A 26,769-nucleotide genomic window follows, 5' to 3' on the forward strand; every position below is an offset into this window, starting at 1 on the left:
TGAACAAAGAATTCGCGAATTTTAAAAACAGATCAGTGATTTTGAAAAAGGTCTCGGATTTCAAAGAATTGTTCACAAAAAAATCAAAAAAGTTAATCTTTTTTAAAAAAGTTCACACGTTTGAAAAAAGTTCATCGGATTTTGAAAAGGTTCATCAATTTTGAGAAAAAAAAGTTCATGATTTCTCAAAAAGTTCACGGATTTGAATTTTTTTAATCAATTTTGATAAAAAAAGTTCACAAATTTGAAAAAAGTTCAAAGCTTTAAACAAGTTCACCACTTTTCATAAAAAAGTTCACAGATAAGAAAATAGGTCATCGAGTTTGAAAAAAAGTACATCAAGTTTGAAAAAAGTTCATCGAATTTGAGAAAAAAGTTCACGTATATGAAAATAGTTCATCGAGTTTAAAAAAAGTTCATCGAGTTTGCAAAAAGTTCATCGAATTTGAGAAAAGAGTTCATCGAGTTTGAAAAAAGTTCATCAAATTTGAGAAAAACGTTCATCGAGATTGAAAAAAGTTCATCGAGTTTCAAAAATGTTCATCAAGTTTGAAAAAAGATCATCGAATCTGAGAAATTCATCGATTTTGTGTCGAACCAGGAAGAAAGAAAAAAGTAAAAGAAAAGAAGGAAAACAGAAAATGGAAAAAGGAAAAATGATAAAAGAAAATTACAAGGAATAAAAGCACTAGAAAGGTGCACGTAATCAGATTAGGCTTGGTGGCGTGGTGGTTTCTGTATTGTACAGGTATCCTGTTCGATTCCTAGTGCACCCGCTTTTCTTTTGCTTTTTGCGCTTTCAAAACAGAAATAAAAGGGCCGGCCCATATAGCGACGATGTGAGATCGGGGGTGTGCGCCCTGTAAGAGCTGGCCTATATTCGGCGCTAAGGCGCCGAATAGGACAAACGTACGGACTGTCCGGCGTCCTTTATATTCAGTCCAAATAAAAAACGGATATGGGACGGCCCGAGCACGCCTAGGCGCGTCCGCGTCCGCCTAAGGATGGCAATGGGTAGGGTATGGATAGGGTAGAGCAATATCATACCCATACCCGTATAGTCAGTGGGTACAAAATTCCATCCATACCCGTATCCATGGGTATGAAACTGTACCCATACCATACCAGACGGGTACCCGTACCCATTGGGTACCCAACGGGTAGAACAAATAGTACACAAGTTGTTCACAATTTTACCCTCATTGATAGCACATTTGACACAAAAAATCAATTATCTCATCTAAATAATAGGTAGATGAGTAAATGATCAATATCAAAATTTAAAGACCATAACATACTCTTAAGTCAATGGGAGTAGACGAGTCACATGACAAATTAATGACTAATTGATGACAAAATAATATTAATTCATAAACGGGCAGGGTTGGGTATACCCGCGCATACAAGGCTATACCCGTACCTTACCCATGACTTAACGGGTAGGGTATGGGTACTACCCATGGGTATAAAAGTGTGCCCATAGCCTGCCCATGCGGGTACGGTACCCGCGGGTACCCGTACCCGTGGGTAAACTTGCCATCCTTACGTCCGCCTGATAGGCCCGGTCCATCACCAACCCCACAGTTGTCCAAAAAAATTCTCCAATCCGGCTTCCAGCTCCGAACCCTAGCTCACTCCACTTGCCTCTCTCGCTCCGTCCTGTTCTCTCCACTCCCGCATTTCGATCCAATCCAGAGCAATGTCGAGCTTCGGCAACTATTCCGGCTCCGACCTCGACTACGATGAGGAGCTGGCCCTCTGCATTGCCTTGGAGGGGTCCAAGGTGGACACCGGGGGCAGCTCCGGATCTGCAGCATCGCCGCAACTCCCGCGCCGGCGCAACGCGGATGCCGGAACTGGACCCTCCCAGCCCGCGCTCAGCTCCAAGCTCCAGCAGGACAACTGTAACACCCCAAGAATCATGCTACAGTAATCTCCCCTAATGGTGGCCATGTCATCGTGATTACTATGCAGCTTGCCACTTGTCCAAAATCAAAGCCTTTTTCAAATAACAAATAAGTTGAATAAATTATTTCTTCGAGCAGTAAAACTAAAATGTTCACCTTATCCTATAAATTCCCCTGATCATTGTCATGTTGAAGCCAACCTCTTCTGAATTCCCAAAATGCCCATGAGAATTAATTTAATGGTCCAGCAGCTTTTAAATTGACCTTTTCAATTTCTAAAATTGATTAGACAACTCCTTTTGACCCGAAACTTTTTGTTCCATCTCGAGGTATTGTGTTAGATTTGTGTGCCAAGTTTTGTTCAAAAAAACTCATTTGGTACTAAAAGAAAATGCAAAACAGAGACAAAAATTGGAAGAAACCGAAAAAGAGGAAAAGGAAAAGGCCCCACTGTGCACTTGGGCCACAAGTGCACAGTAACCGGCTGAATCAACACAGCCCAACTTTCCCTTTGCCTTCTTCCCCTGTTCAACCACGGCTTGCTGGACGCCGGTCATTCGTCCACCTCCTGGATCGTCACGCGTCGAGCATCCGACGCTTCCCCACGCGATAAGGATGCCAGCGAACCCCCCCCCCCTTGGGCGAACCCTAGCACCTCCCCTCTTCCCCACCCGCTCCCCTCTTCTTACTCTCACATGAGCCCGAGCGTGCTCGTCGACGCCGCCGCACCTCACGCGACCGCCGGCCATCCCGAGCTGCTACAAGGTGGCCAGGAGCCTACCCGACCTCGTCTCCTTCACCTACGCCTCAGGATCGAAGCCAAAATGCCATGTACGCTCTGAATCGAGCCGCCATCCCCACCAAAGCCGTCGCGGCCAACGCCGTCGATCTCCACCACCGGTGCCTCCCCGACCTTCCCCGAGCTCGTCGCCGTCGTTCGCTCCGGCAAGTCCTCCCTGGGCCTTCCCAGCAATGGAGGTGAGCCCTTCCTTCGATTCCCCCGTTCCCCTTACGATTCCACCGTCGTAGGACGCCGCAACACCACGCCCGAACTCGCGGCCAACACGCCCGTCGTCGTGCCCACGCGCGCTGTGCATCCCTGGCCGCGCCCCTGACCCGTTTGACAGCGCCCGTCCGCGACCGACCCGCGCGCGCGTGGCCTCGCCCCCTGCTCTCCCGATGCTGCTGCTTTCTACTGCAGCCGCCGCTGCCTACTGCTGCCTACGTCAGGCCGTGCTGGCCCCGCCCGATGTCGCGCTCCCCTTGTGCGTTGCCTCTGCCGCCGCCTACCGCCCCCGCTACCTCCTGCTATTTTTCCGCCGCTGCCGCCCAGCCCACACGACGGCCCCGACCCACGCAATCTGCATCACGCGCCGCGCCGCTCGTAGCTCACCGTTTGCGCCCGCGCGCCCCCACCCCGCGCTCGTGGCCGAGCTCTAGCCGCCGCCGCCTAGCTTCCCCTCCGGCACCCCTGCGCCCCTCACTCGACTCGCCTTGCCGCGCCCATTCGTTTGCCACCCCTCGCGTGTACAGCCGTTGCCGAAATCGGCCGGCCGGCGAGCTCCGCCGCTCCTGTTTAGCGTCGGCGGTTAGCCGCTAATAAACTGGCCAACGTGGCGTCCTTTAGCGCTAATTAACCCAGGCCTAACCCCTAACCCCAATGACATGCGGGCCCCCACTACTAATTAAAATGACTTAGTTTAATCTGTTAAGTTAATAGTCACTCACTACTGGGCCCATTGGTCCCATTTGACTAGTCAAACCTGCTGACTGTGCAGTCCCAGTCAGTGACAGGTGGGACCCCCTGGCCCCCTTTGACTTCGTTGACCAGTCAACTGGTCAACGGTTGACTGGGCTGACTCATCCCCACTGGACCCACATGTCATACACACTGGCTAGCTGCTGCTGGGTATAAAAAGTAATTACAGTTTATTTTCGAATTATTATTAAATTTAGATAATGTTTTAAACTTTGAAAATCATATAAAAATAACCGTAAGTCAGATGAAAATGCTTTCTACATAAAAGTTGCTCAGAACGACGAGACGAATCCGAATACGCCGTCCGTTTACCTGTCAGATGCCTTTAACTATCTGAACATGGAACATTCTCCCTCCGGACATCTGCCTGACATAGGTCCGGAACCGGGAATACATTCCCGGTTGAATTCCCCCTTCACCTATATCGTGTAGCCATATGTTAGGTCACACCCGGCACAGAATATTGCCATGTTATGCTTTGTGATGCTATGTTTGCTTTATATTTATTGTTTCTTCCCCCTCTTCTCTCTGGTAGACCCCGTGGCCGATGCTGCCCCTGTGATCGACTACGTCTCCGCCGACCCTTCTTCCTTTACAACAGAGCTTCCAGGCAACCCCCCCTTTGATCATCCCGATATCGCCCATTCCATTCTCTCATGCTTGCATTAGATTTTGCTACTGTAATTGATTGCTCCTATTCTGATGCATAGCCTGCTTTTGTAACCTGCTTATTGTTACTTACCTGCTTATCCTAAACTGCTTAGTATAGGTTGGTTATTGATCCATCAGTGACCCCCACCTGGTCCTTGTTGCCCCTGCTTCATCATCGACGACTCGATCAACGTGATCGACAACCAGAGCCCGACACCTCACATCACATCACGCCCCTTTTGTTGCTCGACTCTGCAGAGTTACCATCGAGTGCCGAGGGTGGAACCTCATACATCACTCCTGATGAGATCTCTGTAGTGTAGCTATTCGGTCGTGGTCATCGAGGGTGATTTCCTCCTTAACCACTTCGGATACGACTCTGTCGTGCAACCCCTCAAGTGTGAACCTCGAGGGTGGTTCCTCTTACGTTCACCTTGATGATTACATCGAGGGAATTCACCGGGGGTGATTCCTCGGGTTTTCCCCTTGATGTTTGGACACACGGATACTTGGACTTTACAACTGTTACTTGGAAAGGCGGGTCGACCCTGAGGGGTACCCGCGAGTAATGTGGAGACGGGTTGACCTGCCGAGAGTTGAATACGAGGCGTGGCCGGGCATTCTTAGCCCTTGCCACAAGTCATCGAGACGGGGCGACGGGGTCACATCTTTCGTGAGTCTCTGCTCGTGACCGCGCTACCAACACACTAACGGTTTGGATATTTGATCCGAGGGGCCTCTGGCCTGATAGCACTAACCATCACGTGGGCAAAGTATGGGCATTATGCGTCGTATGCATCAGCCGAAGCTTAATAGACGTTAGCGACTGAGCGGCGCGCGCCGGGTTGGACTGCGTAAGCACTTGCCTTGTTAAAGGAGGTAGCTAGGTCTGCTCACCGGCCGCCCACGCAACGTGCAGGAGTTCCCGAGACGATGGCCCATGACCCCTGGGGGCATAGGTTTAGTCCGGCGTGCTGACCTCTCTATTAAGCCTAGGTCGGGTTGCGGCGTATTGTTTGGCCGAGGCCGGGCATGACCCAGGAAAGTGTGTCTGGCCGGAGTTAATCGAGCGTGGTGGGTAAGTTGGTGCACCCCTGCAGGGAAGAAAACATCTATCGATAGCCTGTCCTACGGTAACGGACACTTGGAGTTGATACTTGAGGTGATAACTGGATAGTATGGCTCTGGGATTGCTTTCTCGCAGGGAGTTGAGAAAGGATCTCTGGTCGAGGTTGATAACACTACTACTACTTTACTTTATGCTACTCTTATCTCCCTTCTGATGCTGCAAGATGCTTGGTGCTGCTCGAAGATGCTAGTCTTCGATAGGATAGGCTTTCCTCTTCTCTTCTGGCATTCTGCAGTTCAGTCCACATATACTACCCATTTCATTGACACCGATGCATATGTAGTGTAGATCCTTGCTTGCGAGTACTTTGGATGAGTACTCACAGTTGCTTTGCTCCCTCTTTTCCCCCTTTTCCATTCTTCCGGGATGACGCAACCAGATGACAGAGTCCAAGAGCCAGATGTCACCACCGACGACTGCTACTACACTGAGGGTGCCTACTATTACGTGGCGGCCGACGACGACCAGGAGTAGTTAGGAGGCTCCCAGGCAGGAGGCCTTGCCTCTTCAATCGTGTTGCTTTTGTGCTAGCCTTCTTAAGGCATCCATGTTCAACTTATGTCTATACTCAGATATTGTTGCTTCCGCTGACTCTTGTGCTTTCGAGCTTATGTATTCGAGCCCTCGAGGCCCATGGCTTGTAATATAAAGCTTGTGTTATTTTATTTGTGTCTAGAGTTGTGTTGTGATATCTTCCCGTGAGTCCTTGATCTTGGTCGTACACATTTGCGTGTATGATTAGTGTACGATTGAATCGAGGGCGTCACAAGTTGGTATTAGAGCCGACTACCTGTAGGTAGCCCTGATACGTCCATTTTGCATCATGCTTTTATATCGATATTTATTGCATTATGGGCTGTTGTTACACATTATGTCACAATACTTATGCCTATTCTCTCTTATTTTACAAGGTTTACATCAAGAGGGAGAATGCCGGCAGCTGGAATTCTGGGCTGGAAAAGGAGCAAATATTAGAGACCTATTCTGCACAAATCCAAAAGTCCTGAAACTCCACGGAAGTTATTTTTGGAAATAATAGAAAATACTGAGTGAAGAAAATACCAGAGGGGGCCCACACCTTGGCCACGAGGGTGGGGGTGCGCCCTACCCCCCTGGGCGCGCCCCCTGCCTCGTGGGCCCCCTGGTTGCCCTCCGGTGCCCATCTTCTGCTATATGAAGTCTTTCGTCCGAGAAAAAATCATAAGCAAGCTTTCGGGACGAGACTCCGCCGCCACGAGGCGGAACCTTGGCGGAACCAATCTAGGGCTCTGGCGGAGCTGTTCTGCTGGGGACACTTCCCTCTGGGAGGGGGAAATCATCGCCATCGTCATCACCAACGATCCTCTCATCGGGAGGGGGTCCATCTTCATCAACATCTTCACCAGCACCATCTCCTGTCAAACCCTAGTTTATCTCTTGTATCCAATCTTTGCCTCATAGCCTAGGATTGGTACCTGTAGGTTGCTAGTAGTGTTGATTACTCCTTGTAGTTGATGCTAGTTGGTTTACTTGGTGGAAGATCATATGTTCAGATCCATTATGCATATTAATACCCCTCTGATTATGAACATGAATATGCTTTGTGATTAGTTACGTTTGTTCCTGAGGACATGGCAGAAGTCTTGCTATTAGTAGTCATGTGAATTTGGTATTCGTTCGATATTTTGATGAGATGTATGTTGTCTCTCCTCTAGTGGTGTCATGTGAACATCGACTACATGACACTTCACCATTGTTTGGGCCTAGATGAAGGCATTGGGAAGTAATAAGTAGATGATGGGTTGCTAGAGTGACAGAAGCTTAAACCCTAGTTTATGCGTTGCTTCGTAAGGGGCTGATTTGGATCCATATGTTTCATGCTATGGTTAGGTTTACCTTAATACTTCTTTTGTAGTTGCGGATGCTTGCAATAGGAGTTAATCATAAGTGGGATGTTTGTCCAAGTAAGGACAGCACCCAAGCACCGGTCCACCCACATATCGAATTATCAAAGTACCGAACGCGAATCATATGAACGTGATGAAAACTAGCTTGACGATAATTCCCATGTGTCCTCAGGAGCATTTTCCTTCATATAAGAAATTGTCCAGACTTTTCCTTTGCTACAAAAAGGATTGGGCCATCTTGCTGCACTTTATTTACACTTGTTACTTGTTACCAATTACCTTATCACAAAACTATCTGTTACCGATAATTTTAGTGCTTGCAGAGAATACCTTACTGAAAACCGCTTATCATTTCCTTCTGCTCCTCGTTGGGTTCGACACTATTACTTATCGAAAGGACTACGATAGATCCCCTATACTTGTGGGTCATCAAGACTCTTTTCTGGCGCCATTGCCGGGGAGTGAAGCACCTTTGGTAGGTGGAATTTGGTAAGGAAAAATTTATATAGTGTGCTGAAATTTACTGTCACTTGTTACTATGGAAAGTAACCCTTTGAGGGGCTTGTTCGGGGTATCTTCACCTCGACCAGTAGAGCAAAGAGTTGCTCCTCAACCTACTGAACCTACTGAAAATGAAAATGTTTACTTTGAAATTCCTTCGGGTATGATAGAGAAACTGCTAGCTAATCCTTTTGCAGGAGATGGAACATTGCATCCCGATTTACACTTAATCTATGTGGATGAAGTTTGTTGATTATTTAAGCTTGCAGGTATGCCCGATGATGTTATCAAGAAGAAGGTCTTCCCTTTATCTTTGAAGGGAGATGCATTGACATGGTATAGGCTATGTGATGATATGGGATCATGGGACTACAAGCGATTGAAATTGGAATTTCATCAGAAGTTTTATCCTATGCATCTTGTTCATCGTGATCGTAATTATATATATAATCTTTGGCCTCGCAAAGGAGAAAGCATCGCTCAAGCTTGGGGGAGGCTTAAGTCAATGTTATATTCATGCCCCAATCATGAGCTCTCAAAAGAAATGATTATTCAAAAAATTTATGCTCGGCTTTCTGACAACAATCGCTCCATGCTCGATACTTCTTGTACTGGTTCTTTTATGATGAAGACTATTGAATTCAAATGGAATTTATTGGAAAGAATTAAACGCAACTCTGAAGATTGGGATCCCAACGAAGGTAAGGAGTCAGGTATAACACCTAAGTTTGATTGTGTTAAATCTTTTATGGATACCGATGTTTTCCGTAAATTTAGCACTAAATATGGACTTGACTCTGAGATAGTAGCTTCTTTTTGTGAATCTTTTGCTGCTCATGTTGATCTCCCTAAGGAGAAGTGGTTTAAATATCATCCTCCCATAGAAGTAAAAGTAGTTGAACCTATTAAAGTTGAAGAAAAGGCTATCACTTATAATGATCCTATTGTTCCTACCGCTTATGTTGAGAAACCACCTTTCCCTATTAGAATGAAGGATCATGCTAAAGCTTCAATTGTGGTTCGTAAAAGTAATATTAGAACTTATACATCTCCTGAGCAAGTTAAGGTTGAACCTAATATTGCTATTGTTAAAGATCTCTTGGCTGATAATATCGATGGGCATGTTATTTAGTTTTGTGATGAGACTGCTAGAATTGCTAAACCTGGTGCTAAAGATAAACATAGACCTATGGTAGGCATGCCTGTTATTTATGTTAAAATAGGAGATCATTGTTATCATGGCTTATGTGATATGGGTGCTAGTGCTAGTGCAATACCTATTTCTTTATATCAAGAAATTATGCATGATATTGCACCTACTGAGTTAGAAGAAATTGATGTCACCATTAAGCTTGCCAATAGAGATACTATTTCACCAATTGGGATTGTTAGAGATGTTGAGGTCTTGTGTGGGAAAGCTAAATATCCTGCTGATTTCCTTGTTCTTGGTTCCCCTCAAGATAGCTTTTGTCCCATTATATTTGGTAGACCCTTCTTGAATACTGTTAATGCTAAGATAGACTGCAAAAAGGATGTTGTTACTATTGGTTTGGATGATATGTCTCATGAGTTTAATTTTTCTAAATTTCGTAGACAACCCCGTGATGAGGAATTGCCTAGTAAGGATGAAATTATTGGTCTTGCTTCTATTGATGTGCCTCCTAATGATCCTTTAGAACAATATTTGCTAGACCATGAAATGATATGTTTATGAATGAAAGAAGGGAAATAGATGAAGTATTCTTTAAACAGGGACCTATTCTGAAACACAACTTGCCCGTTGAAATCCTAGGGGATCCTCCTCCACCCAAGGGTGATCCCGTGTTTGAGCTTAAACCATTGCCTGATACTCTTAAATATGCTTATCTTGATGAAAAGAAGATATATCCTGTTATTATTAGTGCTAACCTTTCAGAGAAGGAGGAAGAAAAATTATTGAAAACTCTGAAGAAGCACCGCGCTGCTATTGGATATACTCTCGATGATCTTAAGGGCATTAGTCCCACTCTATGTCAACACAAAATAAATTTGGAGAAAGACGCCAAACCAGTTATTGATCACCAACGACGGCTGAATCCTAAGATGAAAGAAGTGGTAAGAAAGGAAATATTAAATCTCCTTGAGGCAGGTATAATCTATCCCGTTGCTGATAATCAGTGGGTAAGTCCTATCCATTGTGTCCCTAAGAAGGGAGGTATTACTGTCGTTCCTAATGATAAAGATGAATTGATTTCGCAAAGAATTATTACAGGTTATAGGATGGTAATTGATTTCCGTAAATTAAATAAAGCTACTAAAAAGGATCATTACCCTTTGCCTTTCATTGATCAAATGCTAGAAAGATTATCCAAAAATACACATTTTTTCTTTCTAGATGGTTACTCTGGTTTCTCTCAAATACCCGTGTCAGCTGATGATCAAGCAAAGACCACTTTTACTTGCCCTTTCGGTACTTTTGCTTATAGACGTATGCCTTTTGGTTTATGTAATGCACCTGCTACCTTTCAAAGATGCATGATGGCTATATTCTCTGATTTTTTTGAAAAGATTTGTGAGGTTTTCATGGACAATTTCTCCGTTTATGGATCCTCTTTTGATGATTGCTTGAGCAACCTTGATCGAGTTTTGCAGAGATGTGAAGAAACTAACCTTGTCTTGAATTGGGAGAAATGCCACTTTATGGTTAATGAAGGCATTGTCTTGGGGCATAAAATTTCTGAAAGAGGCATTGAAGTTGACAAAGCTAAAGTCGATGCTATTGAAAAGATGCCATGTCCCAAGGACATTAAAGGTATAAGAAGTTTCCTCGGTCACGCCGGTTTTTATAGGAGGTTCATTAAGGACTTCTCAAAAATTTCTCGGCCTCTGACTAATCTATTACAAAAAGATATTCCTTTTGTCTTTGATGATGATTGTGTAGAAGCATTTGAAATACTTAAGAAAGCATTGATTTCTGCACCTATCGTTCAGCCACCTGATTGGAATTTACCCTTTGAAATTATGTGTGATGCTAGTGATTATGCTGTAGGTGCTGTTCTAGGGCAAAGGGTTGATAAGAAATTAAATGTTATTCAATATGCTAGTAAAACTTTAGACAATGCCCAGAGAAATTATGCTACTACTGAAAAGGAATTCTTAGCAGTTGTTTTTGCTTGTGATAAGTTTAGACCTTATATCGTTGATTCTAAAGTAACTATTCACATAGATCATGCTGCTATTAAATACCTTATGGAAAAGAAAGATGCTAAACCTAGACTTATTAGATGGGTTCTCTTGTTACAAGAATTTGATTTGCATATTATTGATAGAAAGGGAGCTGAGAACCCCGTTGCAGACAACTTGTCTAGGTTAGAGAATGTTCTTGATGACCCACTACCTATTGATGATAGCTTTCCTGATGAACAATTGAATGTCATAAATGCTTCTTGTACTGCTCCATGGTATGCTGATTATGCTAATTACATTGTTGCTAAATTTATACCACCTAGTTTCACATACCAGCAAAAGAAAAAGTTTTTCTATGATTTGAGGCATTACTTTTGGGATGACCCACATCTTTATAAAGAAGGAGTAGATGGTGTTATTAGACGTTGTGTACCTGAGCATGAACAGGAACAGATCCTACGCAAGTGTCACTCCAAGGCTTATGGAGGACACCACGCTGGAGATAGAACTGCACATAAGGTATTACAATCCGGTTTTTATTGGCCTACTCTCTTCAAGGATGCCCGTAAGCTTGTCTTGTCTTGTGATGAATGTCAAAGGATTGGTAATATTAGTAGACGTCAAGAAATGCCTATGAATTATTCACTTGTTATTGAACCATTTGATGTTTGGGGCTTCGATTATATGGGACCTTTTCCTTCCTCTAATGGGTATACACATATTTTAGTTGCTGTTGATTACGTTACTAAGTGGGTAGAAGCTATTCCAACTAGTAGCGCTGATCATAACACTTCCATTAAGATGCTTAAAGAAATTATTTTTCTGAGGTTTGGAGTCCCTAGATATTTAATGACTGATGGTGGTTCACATTTTATTCATGGTGCTTTTCGTAAAATGCTTGCTAAGTATGATGTTAATCATAGAATTGCATCTCCTTATCACCCACAGTCTAGTGGTCAAGTAGAATTGAGTAATAGAGAGCTCAAATTAATTTTGCAAAAGACTGTTAATAGATCCAGAAAGAATTGGCCCAAGAAACTTGATGATGCATTATGGGCCTATAGAACTGCATATAAAAATCCTATGGGTATGTCTCCGTATAAAATGGTTTATGGAAAAGCATGTCACTTACCTCTCGAACTAGAACATAAGGCATACTAGGCCATTAAAGAGCTCAATTATGATTTTAAACTTGCCGGTGAGAATAGGTTATTTGACATTAGCTCACTTGATGAATGGAGAACCCAAGCCTATGAGAATGCCAAATTGTTTAATGAAAAAGTTAAAAGATGGCATGACAAAAGGATACAAAAGCGTGAGTTTAATGTAGGTGATTATGTATTGTTATACAACTCTCGTTTAAGATTTTTTGCAGGAAAACTTCTCTCTAGATGGGAAGGTCCTTACGTTATCGAGGAGGTCTATCGTTCCGGTGCCATAAAAATCAAAAACTTCGAAGACACAAATCCAAAGGTGGTGAACGGTCAAAGAATCAAACATTATATCTCAGGTAATCCTATAAATGTTGAAACTAATGTTATTGAAACCGTAACACTGGAGGTATACATAAGGGACACTTTCCAGAACGCTGCAGACTCCGAGAAGGAGTAGGTATGTGGTACGGTAAGTAAACCGACTCCAAACCAGTTCTAATGGCAATTTTTCTCCGTTTTGGAATATTTAGAAAAATAGGAAAATAAGAAGCAGTCCGGGAAGGACACGAGGCTTCCACGAGGGTGGGAGGCGCGCCCTACCCCCCTGGGCGCGCCCCCCTACCTCGTGGGCACCTCGTGCACTCTCCGAACTCCGTTTTCTTGCACGATACGTATTTTGGTCGGTAAAAATTCATTATATAATCTCCCGAAGGTTTTGACTCCTGTATCATGCAAATATCCTCTGTTTTCGTTTCGAGCTATTTTTCTGACAGATCTAGATCACCATGACATCTTCAAGCGCCCCCAAGGACATGTTCTTCGAGAAGGTCATCAACCCCTACCTCGCGGAGGTGTTGCAACACCCTCAAACCATTGAGATGCGTGATGGGTTGCTGCACATCCGCGATGTTGAGGGACCAAGGAAGACAGGAAGCATGGAGACGAGACTCGAAGCAATGGAGCAACAAGTTTTCAAGTGCCAGGGGATGGTGGAACGTGGACTCAACGCCAACCATATGATGATCGCGGAGTTCACCAACAACCGCAAGCTGGATGCCAAGAACATTGGGGAGACCATCTTCAAGCTTCATGAGAAGATCGAGCACCTCCAAGCCCAAATCTATGACCTACAAAACCAAAACTGTGAGTATTAATATAGATTCAAGAGGATGAGTTTGGCTGCAGATTTGAGGATTCCGGAGGCTCGATCACCCTTCTATGATGGTGAGCCTATGCCTTGGAAGACCGACGACAAGCCTACATCATCAACAACTCCATCACCTTCGCCAGCAAAAGAGATATAATCACATGGGTATGGGCACTCCCCTTGGCAACTGCCAAGCTAGGGGGAGGTGCCCCGGTATCGTATCACCATCACACTCCTATCTTTACCGTTTTTCTTAGTTTGATCCTTTTAGTAATATCTTGATCTAGTAGAATAAAGTTTTAGTATGATCTAGTTGTGAGTTTTGCTTTATGATCCTTTTATGTAATCGAGTCCGTGAGCTATATAATAAAGATTAGTGTTGAGTCAAGGGGCTTGATTATCTTGCTATGATCTTGAGGGAATAAAAGAAAAAGAAAGAATAAAAAGAAATAAAAAGAGATCATATTGATCTTATGGAGAGTAATGACTTCACATATGAAGAGTATGATGATTAAAAGTTGTTGAGAGTTGACAAACATAGTTTTGGTCATCGTTGCAATTGATAGGAAGTAATAAAGAAAGAGAGGTTTCACATATAAATATACTATCTTGGACATCTTTTATGATTGTGAGCACTCATTAATATGACATGCTAAAGAGTTGATGTTGGACAAGCAAGACAACGTAATGGGTCATGTTTTCTTATATCTGAGATAAAGTATATTGTCATGGATCATCCAACATGTTGAGTTTGCCTTTCTCCCTCATGCTAGCCAATTCTTTGCACCAAGTAGAAATACTACGTGTGCTTCCAAATACCCTTAAGACCAGTTTTGCCATGAGAGTCCACCATATCTACCTATGGATTGAGTTAGATCCTTCAAGTAAGTTGTCATCGGTGCAAGCAATAAAAATTGCTCTCTAAATATGTATGACTTATTAGTGTGGGAGAAAATAAGCTTTATACGATCTTGTGATGTGGAAGAAATAAAAGCGACGGACTGCATATATCACAAGTGGCAATATAAAGTGACGTTCTTTTGCATTAAGATTTTGTGCATCCAACCCTGAAAGCGCATGACAACCACTGCTTCCCTCTGCGAAGGGCCTATCTTTTACTTTTATCTTCTACCTTATGCAAGAGTCATGGTGATCTTCACCTTTCCTTTTTACATTTTATCCTTTACCAAGCACATTGTGTTGGAAAGATCCTGATATATATATATATCTAATTGGATGTAAGTTAGCATGAGCTATTATTGTTGACATTACCCTTGAGGTAAAAGGTTGGGAGGCGAAACTATAAGCCCCTATCTTTCTCTGTGTCCGATTAAAACTCCGTAACCACAAGTATTGCGTGAGTGTTAGCAATTGTGAAAGACTAAATGATAGTTGAGTATGTGGACTTGCTGAAAAACTCTTATATTGACTCTTTCTGATGTTATGATAAATTGCAATTGCTTCAATGACTGAGGTTATAGTTTGTTAGTTCTCAATGAAGTTTCTGATTCACACTTGACATTGTGGATAGATTGTTACTTTATCATAAGAAATAATATGACAATATCCATATATGTTGCTGTTATAAGAATGATCATGATGCCCTCATATCCGTATTTTATTTTATCGACACCTCTATCTCTAAACATGTGGACATATTTATCGTTATCGGCTTCCGCTTGAGGACAAGCGAGGTCTAAGCTTGGGGGAGTTGATACGTCCATTTTGCATCATGCTTTTATATCGATATTTATTGCATTATGGGCTGTTATTACACATTATGTCACAATACTTATGCATATTCTCTCTTATTTTACAAGGTTTACATCAAGAGGGAGAATGCCGGCAGCTGGAATTCTAGGCTGGAAAAGGAGCAAATATTAGAGACCTATTCTGCACAACTCCAAAAGTCCTAAAACTCCACGGAAGTTATTTTTGGAAATAATAAAAAATACTGAGCGAAGAAAATACCAGAGGGGGCCCACACCCTGGCCACGAGGGTGGGGGCGCGCCCTACCCCCTGGGCGCGCCCCCTGCCTCGTGGGCCCCCTGGTGGCCCTCCGGTGCCCATCTTCTGCTATATGAAGCCTTCCGTCCGAGAAAAAATCATAAGCAAGCTTTCGGGACGAGACTCCGCCGCCACGAGACGGAACCTTGGCGGAACCAATCTAGGGCTCTGGCGAAGCTGTTCTGCCGGGGACACTTCCCTCTGGGAGGGGGAAATCATCGCCATCATCATCACCAACGATCCTCTCATCGGGAGGGGGTCCATCTTCATCAACATCTTCACCAGCACCATCTCCTCTCAAACCCTAGTTTATCTCTTGTATCCAATCTTTGTCTCATAGCCTGGGATTGGTACCTGTAGGTTGCTAGTAGTGTTGATTACTCCTTGTAGTTGATGCTAGTTGGTTTACTTGGTGGAAGATCATATGTTCAGATCCATTATGCATATTAATACCCCTCTGATTATGAACATGAATATGCTTTGTGAGTAGTTACGTTTGTTCCTGAGGACATGGGAGAAGTCTTGCTATTAGTAGTCATGTGAATTTGGTATTCGTTCGATATTTTGATGAGATGTATGTTGTCTCTCCTCTAGTGGTGTTATGTGAACGTTGAGTACATGACACTTCACCATTGTTTGGGCCTAGAGGAAGGCATTGGGAAGTAATAAGTAGATAATGGGTTGCTAGAGTGACAGAAGCTTAAACCCTAGTTTATGCGTTGCTTCGTAAGGGGCTGATTTGGATCCATATGTTTCATGCTATGGTTAGGTTTACCTTAATACTTATTTTGTAGTTGCGGATGATTGCAATAGGAGTTAATCATAAGTGGGATGTTTGTCCAAGTAAGGACATCACCCAAGCACCGGTCCACCCACATATCAAATTATCAAAGTACCGAAAGCGAATCATATGAACGTGATGAAAACTAGCTTGACGATAATTCCCATGTGTCCTCGGGAGCGTTTTCCTTCATATAAGAAATTGTCCAGGCTTGTCCTTTGCTACAAAAAGGATTGTGCCATCTTGCTGCACTTTATTTTCACTTGTTACTTGTTACCAATTACCTTATCACAAAACTATCTGTTACCGATAATTTCAGTGCTTGCAGAGAATACCTTACTGAAAACCGCTTATCATTTCCTTCTTCTCCTCGTTGGGTTCGACACTCTTACTTATCGAAAGGACTACGATAGATCCCCTATACTTGGGGGTCATCAAGCTCCCTTTCCAACTCCTTGGCCGAAGTTGAGTCTAGTGGTCCAAAACTGTTTTACTAACTTGGTTGTGTGGCTTACGGGCCCACGTCGCCATTGGGTGGTATTAGGATCTTTTATTCCTCGTCTATACTCTGGGACTCTGATCTCTCGTCTATTCGGGTTAAACATTTTACTAACTCTAACATTAGGCTCTCGTACCCACTTCCTCCCGGAGAGCCCCGACATTATCGATGATCGCTTGCTTCACCAGAAGATTCTGCAGATACTCCTCGATGTTTCTCGAGACACTGTGTTAACTGCCTTGCAGTTCCTGACCACCGATAATCCCCGTGAATAACATCCTTGCCGCTTGTCCCTTCATCCCCAGTTGCTCTTGTTATTTCAAGATACCCCTAGTACTCTCCGTTGTTCCGAGAATCCTTTGTGCCTTTTGCTTTGCAGCTTCTTTTCGCACTACGGATAATTCACTTAACCGGGGTTCGTTCGTCCCCAGTTGTTCATATGCTTTCCAAAATACCTGAAAATGCTATCTGATCTTTCAAAATCCTCTGCAGCCTATTGCTCTTGATTCTCCTTGCCTGCTTGCATTAGGATTAATTCCATATGTCTAGCAATATTCTTTAAAATTCTTTGTGATTGTCATTCTGTTCCTATGGATTCAGCGTGTGTGCGAATACTCGCAATCATCAATTAATCCTTGGAAATTTTCTTTCCGACTCAGACATCCTTCCAGATATGAGCTGGTTCTTGCCCAATCCAGATTTGATCGGGTGCACCTCTAAGTCTATTCAACTTACTCATCTTTTGTCCAGAGCCTCTGCTTCTGATCCTTCGTCTTGAAATCATAAGTCCTTTGTACCCAAGCATCGAATCATTCAGACGTTTCTATAAGCCGATGCCTTTGCATCCCCTTCTTCATCTGATTGATTACCGATAATCACATCAACTCTGTTGTGAATCGCCAGATCCATTGCTGGGTTGTTATCCGACAGTGTCCTTCACATCCAAAATCTTGTGAGTTTTCCCTGATACATAATAGCTTCGGTAAATTGTATCATATGCTTTGACTTCGATACTCTGCTTTCGAACTCGTATCTTTTGCTTGGTTGATGGTTGTATAGATTTGTAAAAATGCCCCGATGGGTTGAACTTATGCCTTCCATAATCCGTATGAACCCGAGAGTTCTCTCGAGTCTTACTCTTCTGGTACTTTGCCAGATAAATCTTCTGCACTAAAATTTCTTCGAAAACGAGGAGTGAATGAAAGGTTATGCATTGAAGAAGTGGGAGTAGACCTTGAACCTTTGTGTTCATGCCCATGAACCCGATGTAGAACTTATCATGGAAGCTGCTCGTAAAAATAATTATTTCTTTGGTACAAGCTCATCTTGTATCTATGAATTGATCCTTTGCAATCGTGGTTCCGACCATATTTCCTCCTTGATTCCATTTACTAGATAAGTTAAAATACTTATCCTCTGCAAATCATTTCCCCGGTCCAACCTCTACTCCGATTTACCTTCCGGCATTACACCTAGTACTTGATACTGGGAAGTTTTATACTCCATCACATCATTCCTAGCCTGATCGGCTACATCATTATCGTGCTAATTTTAACTGTTCTGCCTGGTCCTTATTCCCGGAGCACAACTTTTCGACTATAAGCGAAGCTTACGTCGATCTTCCTCATCTTATCATTCCACCTTGAACAACAAGCTTGAATCCGAGCTTGTGTCGTATACGTGGTTCCAATAGCCTTCACTTCATCATTCCTTTTGCTTGATGTCGTTGCTGCTCGATGGCATCTTCATAGAGCCTCTCGACAAAATTTGTCGTGATCACCATCAATATACTGCCTTGTTCTAAAATATCAATTGAATTCTTGAGGAGAAATACCATCCTTGCCCCTCGATGATTCGTGTTGTCATCGACACCATCCTTGACTTCATGCCAATACAGACTTGGTCATGTTTTGGTTATATCTTACATTCCTTGACATCCTTGGAATTGTTCCTTTGTACTTCTTGTGACCTTCAGATTCAACCTTGCTTGAAACACCATGTTAATGTTACCTCAAAGCATGATTGTGGTACTCAAACATCAACAAGAACATTGGAAGCATAATGCTAAATGTTTCTTGATCATTTATCCAAACACCGTTGTACGGGTAACATCATGAATTCCCTCGCCCCTTTACCTAATTGGTTATCTACTTGTTGTCCTGTCATGGATGGGAAAGATATACTCTTGATACTCGGGTATAATCACAATTTCCTTTCCATTGTTTTGTTTAACCTTTCTTGTGATCTATATGATATAAGAAGTAATATTCCCCTGCTTATGTAAACACCTCGGTGTACAACTCTGTTCGTAAAACCCTGTTACTATTGTTGATGACATTCCGGCAACCACCGATGGACGAGAACTTTGCCTATTGGCTCGCCTTGTTCAACGAGCAGGAAAATGGTTCTCTTCGTCCCTCGCCCTTGATACCAACGTTGTTGGCAACATAACTTACAGTCTATCATCTGACATGCCTTCCTATCGGCCCCCTTTCTACTTTTAACCCACATGGTAGGCCCATAACCCACAGTTCCACAGGATCGAAACCTGACTCTCCTGTATATCCTTTTTTCCGAAGTATCATTTGCTCTTGGCTTTGTGTGTTGTCACGAGCCACCCTCCGAGAGATGATCTATTCCCGATGCTCTGAACCCCCCTTCTCACACTCTGTTCAGGTATCGATCGTTTGTCCATTCGCTTGAAACTTCCTATTGTACCTTCATATTTTGCTCTCGATGTTTTCTTCAATTTCAACTCGAGAGATACTTTTGCCACATTCCCTGAATTGTTCACCAGATAATTAACCCTATAAGGGTCAGTTCTCCCGAAGTTACTCTTTACTTCCCCTCTTAAATCTCAGGACGAGATTTCTTATAGTGGAGGAGATTTGTAACACCCCGAGAATCATGCTACAGTAATCTCCCCTAATGGTGGCCATGTCATCGTGATTACTATGCAGCTTGCCACTTGTCCAAAAATCAAAGCCTTTTTCAAATAACAAATAAGTTGAATAAATTATTTCTTCGAGCAGTAAAACTAAAATGTTCACCTTATCCTATAAATTTCCCTGATCATTGTCATGTTGAAGCCAACCTCTTCTGAATTCCCAAAATGCCCATGAGAATTAATTTAATGGTCCAGCAGCTTTTAAATTGACCTTTTCAATTTCTAAAATTGATTAGACAACTCCTTTTGACCCCAAACTTTTTGTTCCATCTCGATGTATTGTGTTAGATTTATGTGCCAAGTATTGTTCAAAACAAAAATCATTTGGTACTAAAAGAAAATGCAAAACAGAGACAAAAATTGGAAGAAACCGAAAAAGAGGAAAAGGAAAAGGCCCCACTGTGCACTTGGGCCACAAGTGCACAGTAACCGGCTGAATCAACACGGCCCAACTTTCCCTCTGCCTTCTTCCCCTGTTCAACCACGGCTTGCTGGATGCCGGTCATTCGTCCACCTCCTGGATCGTCACGCGTCGAGCATCCGACGCTTCCCCACGTGATAAGGATGCCAGCGAACCCCCCCCCCTTGGGCGAAGCCTAGCACCTCCCCTCTTCCCCACCCGCCCCCTCTTCTTACTCTCACATGAGCCCGAGCATGCTCGTCGACGCCGCCGCACCTCACGCGACCGCCGGCCATCCCGAGCTGCTACAAGGTGGCCAGGAGCCTACCCGACCTCGTCTCCTTCACCTACGCCTCTGGATCGAAGCCAAAAGGCCATGTATGCTCTGAATCGAGCCGCCTTCCCCACCACAGCCGCCACGGCCAACACCGTCGATCTCCACCACCAGCGCCTCCCGACCTTCCCCGAGCTCGTCGCCGTCGTTCGCTCCGGCAAGTCCTCCCCGGGCCTTCCCAACAACGGAGGTGAGCCCTCCCTTTGATTCCCCCGTTCCCCTTACGATTCCACCACCGTAGGACGCCGCACCACCACCCCCGAACTCGCGGCCAACACGCCCGTCGTCGTGCCCACGCGCGCTGTGCATCCCTGGCCGCGCCCCTGACCCGTTTGACAGTGCCCGTCCGCGACCGACTCGTGCGCGCGTGGCCTCGCCCCCCGCTCTCCCGATGCTGCTGCTTTCTACTACAGCCGCCGCTGCCTATTGCTACCTACGTCAGGCCGTGCCGACCCCGCCCGATCTCACGCTCCCCTTGTGCGCTGCCTCTGCCACCACCGCCTACCGCCCCCGCTACCTCCTGCTATTTTTCCGCTGCTGCAGCCCAGCCCACACGACGGCCCCGACCCACGCAATCTGCATCGCGCGTCGCGCCGCTCGCAGCTCACTGTTTGCGCCCGCGCGCCCCCACCGCGCTCGTGGCCGAGCTCTGGCCACCGCCTAGCTTCACGCCGCGGCCGCCTAGCTTCCCCTCCGGCACGCCGCGTCCCACGCACCTACACAAACAAATAAGAACCTTGCAACCAGCACGATAAAGGGGTTGTCAATCCCTTCACGGTCATTTACGAGAGTGAGATCTGATAGATATGATAAGATAATATTTTTGGTATTTTTATGATAAAGACTAAAAGTAAAGAAAGAAAAATAAACGGCGCCAGAAATAGCTTGTTGACGGGAGATTAATATGATGGAAAATAGACCCGGGGGCCATAGGTTTCACTAGTGGCTTCTCTCAAGATAGCATAAGTATTACAGGGGTAAATGAATTACTGTCGAGCAATTGATAGAATTGAGCATAGTTATGAGAATATCTAGGTATGATCATGTATATAGGCATCACGTCCGTGACAAGTAGACCGAAACGATTCTGCATCTACTAATATTACTCCACACATCGACCGCTATCCAGCATGCATCTAGAGTATTAAGTTCATAAGAACGGAGTAATGCTTTAAGTAAGATGACATGATGTAGAGGGATAAACTCATGCAATATGATATAAACCCCATCTTTTTATCCTCGATGGCAACAATACAATACGTGCCTTGCTGCCCCTGCTATCACTGGGAAAGGACACGGCAAGATTGAACCCAAAGCTAAGCACTTCTCCTATTGCAAGAAAGATCAATCTAGTAGGCCAAACCAAACTGATAATTCGAAGAGACTTGCAAAGATAACCAATCATACATAAAATAATTCAGAGGAGATTCAAATATTGTTCATAGATAATCTTGATCATAAACCCACAATTCATCGGATCTCGACAAACACACTGCAAAAGAAGATTACATCGAATAGATCTCCAAGAAGATCAAGGAGAACTTTGTATTGAGATCCAAAGAGAGAGAAGAAGCCATCTAGCTAATAACTATGGACCCGAAGGTCTGAGGTAAACTACTCACACATCATCGGAGAGGCTATGGTGTTGATGTAGAAGCCCTCCGTGATCAATGCCCCCTCCGGCGGAGCGCCGGAAAAAGCCCCAAGATGGGATCTCACGGGTACAGAAGGTTGTGGCGGTGGAAATAGGGTTTTTGCTCCGTATCTAATGTTTCCAGGGTACGTCGGTGGAGCAACAAGGGCCCCACGAGGGTGGAGGGCGCGCCTGGGGGAGGTGGGCGCGCCCCCCTACCTCGTGCCTTCCTCGTTGATTGCTTTACGTAGACTCCAAGTCCTCTGGATCACGTTTGTTCCGAAAATCACGTTCCCGAAGGTTTCATTCCGTTTGGACTCCGTTTGATATTCTTTTCCTTCGAAACACTGAAATAGGCAAAAAAACAGCAATTTGGGCTGGGCCTCCGATTAATAGGTTAGTCCCAAAAATAATATAAAAGTGTATAATAAAGCCCATTAAACATCCAAAACAGAATATAATATAGCATGGAACAATCAAAAATTATAGATACGTTGGAGACGTATCAAGCATCCCCAAGCTTAATTCCTGCTCGTCCTCGAGTAGGTAAATGATAAAAACAGAATTTTTGATGTGGAATGCTACGTAGCATAATTTTCAATGTAATTCTCTTATTTGTGGTATGAATATTCAGATCCGAAAGATTCAAGACAAAAGTTTAATAAATAATAGTACTTCAAGCATACTAACTAAGCAATTATGTCTTCTCAAAATAACATGGCCAAAGAAAGCTATCCCTACAAAATCATATAGTCTGGCTATGCTCTATCTTCACCACACAAAATATTTAGATCATGCACAACCCCGATGGCAAGCCAAGCAATTGTTTCATAATTTTGGTGTTCTCAAACTTTTTCAATCTTCACGCAATACATGAGCGTGAGCCATGGATATAGCACTATATGTGGAATAGAATGGTGGTTGTGGAGAAGACAAAAAAGGAGAAGATGGTCTCACATCAACTAGGCGTATCAAAGGGCTATGGAGATGCCCATTAATAGATATCAATGTGAGTGAGTAGGGATTTCCATGCAACGGATGCACTAGAGCTATAAGTATATGAAAGCTCAACAAAAGAAACTAAGTGGGCGTGCATCCAACTCGCTTGCTCATGAAGACCTAGGGCATTTTGAGGAAGCCCATCATTGGAATATACAAGCCAAGTTCTATAATGAAGAATTCCCACTAGTATATGAAAGTGATATCATAGGAGACTCTCTATCATGAAGATCATGGTGCTACTTTGAAGCACAAGTGTGGAAAAGGGATAGTAGCATTGTCCCTTCTCTCTTTTTCTCTCATTTATTTATTTATTTATTTGGGCCTTTTCTCTTCTTTTTTTATGGCCTCTTTTTTTTCGTCCGGAGTCTCATCCCGACTTGTGGGGGAATCATAGTCTCCATCATCCTTTCCTCACTTGGGACAATGCTCTAATAATGATGATCATCACACTTTTATTTACTTACAACTCAAGAATTACAACTCAATACTTAGAACAAAATATGACTCTATGTGAATGCCTCCGGCGGTGTACCGGGATATGCAATGAATCAAGAGTGACATGTATGAAAGAATTATGAAAGGTGGCTTTGCCAAAAATACGATGTCAACTACATGATCATGCAAAGCAATATGACAATGATGGCGCGTGTCATAGTAAACGGAACGGTGGTAAGTTGCATGGCAATATATCTCGGAATGGCTACGGAAATGCCATGATAGGTAGGTATGGTGGCTGTTTTGTGAAAGGTATATGGTGGGTTTATGATACCGGCGAAAAGGTGTGTGGTATTAGAGAGGCTAGCAATGGTGGAAGGATGAGAGTGCGTATGATCCATGGACTCAACATTAGTCATAAAGAACTCATATACTTGTTGCAAAAATCTACAAGTTATCAAAGCAAAGTATTAAGCGCATGCTCCTAGGGGGATAGATTGGTAGGAAAAGACCATCGCTCGTCCCCGCCGCCACTAATAAGGAAGACAATCAATAAATAAATCATGCTCCGACTTCATCACATAACGGTTCACCATACGTGCATGCTAAGGGAATCACAAACTTTAACACAAGTATTCCTCAAATTCACAACTACTCAACTAGCATGACTCTAATATCACCATCGTCATATCTCAAAACAATTATCAAGCATCAAACTTCTCATAGTATTCAGCACACTCATAAGAAAAAAAATTACTAATCTGGGATGCCTATCATATTAGGACTAATTTTTATGATTAAAGCAAATTACCATGCTGTTTTGTAGGACTCTCAAAATAATATAAGTGAAGCACGAGAGAACTATAGTTTCTATAAAACAAATCCACCACCGTGCTCTAAAATATACAAGTGAAGCACTAGAGCAAAAACTATATAGCTCAAAAGATATAAGTGAAGCACATAGAGTGTTCTAATAAATTTCGAATCATGTGTGTGTCTCTCAAAAGGTGTGTACAGCAAGGATGATTGTGGTAAACTAAAAAGCAAAGACTCAAATCATACAAGACTCTCCAAGCAAAACACATATCATGTGGTGAATAAAAATATAGCTCCAAGTAAAGTTACCGATGGACAAAGACGAAAGAGGGGATGCCTTCCGGGGCATCCCCAAGCTTTGGCTTTTTGGTGTACTTAGATTACCTTGGGGTGCCATGGGCATCCCCAAGCTTATGCTCTTGCCACTCCTTGTTCCATAATCCATCAAATCTTTACCCAAAACTTGAAAACTTCACAACACAAAACTCAACAGAAAATCTCGTGAGCTCCATTAGCGAAAGAAAACAAAACACCACTTCAAGGTACTGTATTGAACTCATTCTTTATTTATATTGGTGTTAAACCTACTGTATTCCAACTTCTCTATGGTTTATAAACTCTTTTACTAGCCATAGATTCATCAAAATAAGCAAACAACACACGAAAAACAGAACCTGTCAAAAACAGAACAGTCGTAATCTGTAACTAACGCAAACTTCTGGAACTCAAAAAATTCTACCAAAATAGGACGACATAGAATTTTTTTTATTGATCTACTGCAATTGTAATAAATATTTTATCACGTTCTGGTGATTTTAAACAATTGTTTTCGTGAACAGCAAGTTTCTGGAATTTTCAGCAAGATCAAATAACTATCATCCAAGAAGATCCTATAGGTTTAACTTGGCACAAACACTAATTAAAACATAAAAATCTAACCAGAGGCTAGATCAAATATTTATTCCTAAACAGAAGCAATAAGCAAAAAACTAAAATAAAATTGGGTTGCCTCCCTACAAGCGCTATCGTTTAACGCCCCTAGCTAGGCATAAACGCAAGGATAGATCTAGGTATTGCCATCTTTGGTAGGCAATCCATAAGTAGCTCTCATAATAGATTCATATGGTAATTTTATTTTCTTTCTAGGAAAGTGTTCCATACCTTTCCTTAATGGAAATTGGAATCTAATATTCCCTTCCTTCATATCAATAATTGCACCAATCGTTCTAAGGAAAGGTCTACCAAGAATAATAGGACATGAAGGATTGCAATCTATATCAAGAACAATAAAATCTACGGGCACATAGTTCCTATTTACAACAATAAGAACATCATTAATTCTTCCCATAGGTTTCTTAATAGTGGAATCCGCAAGGTGCAAGTTTAAAGAGCAATCATCAAATTCGCGGAAACCTAACAAATCACACAAAGTTTTTGGAATCGTGGAAACACTAGCACCCAAATCACACAAAGCATAGAATTCATGATCTTTAATTTTAATTTTAATAGTAGGTTCCCACTCATCATAAAGTTTTCTAGGGATAGAAACTTCCAACTCAAGTTTTTCTTCATAAGATTGCATCAAAGCATCAACGATATGTTTAGTAAAAGCTTTATTTTGGCTATAAGCGTGAGGAGAATTTAGCACGGATTGCAACAAGGAAATACAATCTATCAAAGAGCAATTATCATAATTAAATTCCTTTAAATCCAAAATAGTGGGTTCATTAATATCTAAAGTTTTGATCTCTTCAATCCCACTTTTACCAATTTTTGCATCAAGATCTAAAAACTCCGAATTTTTGGGACGCCTTCTAGGTAAAGGTGACTCATCTCCAGTCCCATCATTATCAAGATTCATATTGCAAAACAAAGATTTAATAGGAGACACATCAATAACTTTCAAATCTTCATCTTTATTTTCATAGAAACTAGAAGAACACGCTTTCACAAAGCAATCTTTCTTAGCACGCATCCTTGCGGTTCTTTATTTGCACTCATCAATGGAAATTCTCATGGCTTTGAGAGACTCATTGATATCATGATTATGTGGAATAGATCTAAGTTTCAAAGAATCAACATCAAGAGAAATTCTATCAATGTTCCTAGCCAATTCATCAGCCTTAAGCAATTTTTCTTCAAGCAAAGCATTGAAATTCTTTTGTGAATTCATAAACTCCTTAACACTAGTTTCAAATTCAGAGGGCATCTTATTAAAATTTCCATAATAATTGTTGTAGGAATTACCATAATTATTAGAGGAATTACTAGGGAACGGCCTAGGATTAAAGTTTCCTCTATACGCGTTGTTACCAAAATTATTCCTACCAACAAAATTCACATCCATAGATTCATTATTATTCTCAATCAAGGTAGACAGAGGCACATCATTAGGATCAGAAGAAACACTTTTAGTAGCAAATAATTTCATAAGTTCATCCATCTTTCCACTCAAAACATTAATTTCTTCTATCACATGCACCTTTTTACTAGTAGATTTTTCGGTGTGCCATTGAGAATAATTAACCATAATATTATCTAGGAGTTTAGTAGCTTCTCCTAAAGTGATTTCCATAAAAGTGCCTCCCGCGGCCGAATCTAAAAGATTTCTAGAA

The 26,769-nt window shown here is 42.8% G+C and overlaps 1 long non-coding RNA gene across 1 annotated transcript; it reads left to right on the plus strand.

Annotated features, from left to right (window-relative positions):
- The first annotated feature begins 2,507 nt into the window (after positions 1-2,507).
- LOC141025640 (uncharacterized) lies at positions 2,508-6,121 on the plus strand. The gene is made up of 2 exons (XR_012187838.1): positions 2,508-2,885; positions 5,826-6,121. It is a non-coding gene; the product is annotated as an uncharacterized lncRNA (long non-coding RNA).
- Positions 6,122-26,769: the final 20,648 nt, after the last annotated feature.

This window comes from Aegilops tauschii, chromosome 6 (assembly GCF_002575655.3).
Source record: "Aegilops tauschii subsp. strangulata cultivar AL8/78 chromosome 6, Aet v6.0, whole genome shotgun sequence".
In the NCBI taxonomy this organism is placed as follows: domain Eukaryota; kingdom Viridiplantae; phylum Streptophyta; class Magnoliopsida; order Poales; family Poaceae; genus Aegilops; species Aegilops tauschii.